At 37.9% G+C, this 1,926-nt stretch overlaps 1 pseudogene; it reads left to right on the forward strand.

Moving 5' to 3' along the window:
- The first annotated feature begins 1,545 nt into the window (after positions 1-1,545).
- LOC102821838 overlaps positions 1,546-1,926 on the forward strand; it is a 4,961-nt pseudogene continuing 4,580 nt past the window's right edge.

Here is a 1,926-nt window from a genome sequence, read left to right on the forward strand (position 1 = left end):
AAACTAACTGCATTCTCAAAGATTCACAACTCAAGTGGCAGAAATGTGATGCTAAAGAGCCCTAAAGTGTCTGAAAGAAGGAGAAAGCAGCACAAAATGTAGAGAAAGTTTCTTGAAGTAAAGAAATCAGAGAAGAGAACCAGTAAACTCCATCACCTCTGCCAAGATCTTTATCTGATAGTTTTTACAATATGAGAGAAACATACAAGGGTTAGGCTAAAGAAATGCAACAATGGGAATCTATATACAGCAGCTGCTTCCCATAGGGAAACACAGTTTGTAGTTTAAAGTCATGACAGTGATTGTTGTTACTGTCTTTAAGTACTATCAAGTAGATTCCAACTCCTGATAACTCTATCGAACAAAGTAGAATTGCCCTATAGACTTTCCTAGAATGTAAATCCGTGTTCAAGAGGACTGCTTCATCTTTCTCCAGGAGAGCTGCTTACAGGTTTCAAACTCTGACTTTTGTTTGGCTGCTGAGCACTTAACCATGATGCTACTTAGGTTCTCTATGCAAGTGATTAGTCTAGTAGAAGTTAAGCACAACAGTCCACATGAGACTATGGCATAAGGTTTGTTATGGAATGCTGGTGTGGCATTGTGGGTTAAAGTGCTGGACTGCAAAATTGGTTTGAACTGCAAGGTTGGTGGTTCAAGCTCACCAGCCACTCCTTGGAAACCCTATAAAGGGTTGCTATGGGTAGGAACCAACTCAATGGCACACAACAACAACAATGGGGTTGTTATAACATTTCTACAGTTTTCAACATTGCCCAGTTTCCAACCAAATATGAGTAGGTATGCACAGCCACATTTGTCCCAAACTCAGGAAAAGTTATGTCAACAAAAATTAGTTCACAGTGAGCTAGATGATGGATTAAGCAGATTATGATTTCAAATAAACTGACATAAAAACATTTCAAAATATTAAAATATTTTCATAGAATTGAAATATAAGAAATGAGTAAGTGAAAAAATACTGCTACTAGGTAGCTCCATATGATAAGCACTGGACTACCAACCACAAGGTCCGTGGCGCAAGCCCACCAGACTCTCTGTAGGAAAAGATGAGGCTTTCTGCTCTACCAAAGATTTAAAATCTCAGAGACCTTATATAGTATTGCTATGAATCATTAACTTACACTTCACAACTAAGATTCTAGTTCATAAATAAAATGTAGGCACCTCCACTGCTACCTACTGACTCAGAGTCATAGTGACAATATATAGTGTTTCTGAGACTGTACATCTTTATGGGAGCAGATAGTCTCATCTTTCTTCGGTGGAGCAGCTGGTGGGTTTGTACCAGTGACTTTGTGTTAGCAGTCCAACACTTAGGCCACAGCATCATCAGGGTTCTTCAGGTTTATACTAACAAAGTGTGTTTAAATGTGTCTTTTTAATCAGTATATGGCTACTGATAATTTATCTAAAACTTATGATATGCCTTTCAAAAATAAAAGACAAATAATTTTGGTTTCCAAGGGAGTCTGCTAATCCAGTTAAATTCAAGATAGAGAGATTTTTCTCAAAGGGCATGGGATGAAAAGAGATACTTACTTTGAAGAATTTTTAAGAAAACTGAAAACTGCATTGGTAAGAAAAAATACAGGAAATTTCATCAAATGCTGAACCTGCTCATTTACCAAAGTAGTTAGGTCTGTCCTATAAGGTTTCCCACTCACCATACAGTCCTAACCTTTCCCATTCAGACTTCTTTTTGTTAAGCAAATTTGGAGAACATTTCAAAGGTATGTGACTTGAGTCCTTTGCAGATACCTAACCTACTGTTTTGATGTGGAAGAGCACAGAATTGAGAAAAGGGTTATTGTTGCTGAGTGCTATCCAGTCAGGTCCAACCGTAAAAGACTTCTGAGGACCCTGCCCACCTAGATATGTGTTATTTTTTCAGTTAACCAGAAC

This window comes from Chrysochloris asiatica, unplaced genomic scaffold (assembly GCF_000296735.1).
Source record: "Chrysochloris asiatica unplaced genomic scaffold, ChrAsi1.0 scaffold00001, whole genome shotgun sequence".
Taxonomy (NCBI): domain Eukaryota; kingdom Metazoa; phylum Chordata; class Mammalia; order Afrosoricida; family Chrysochloridae; genus Chrysochloris; species Chrysochloris asiatica.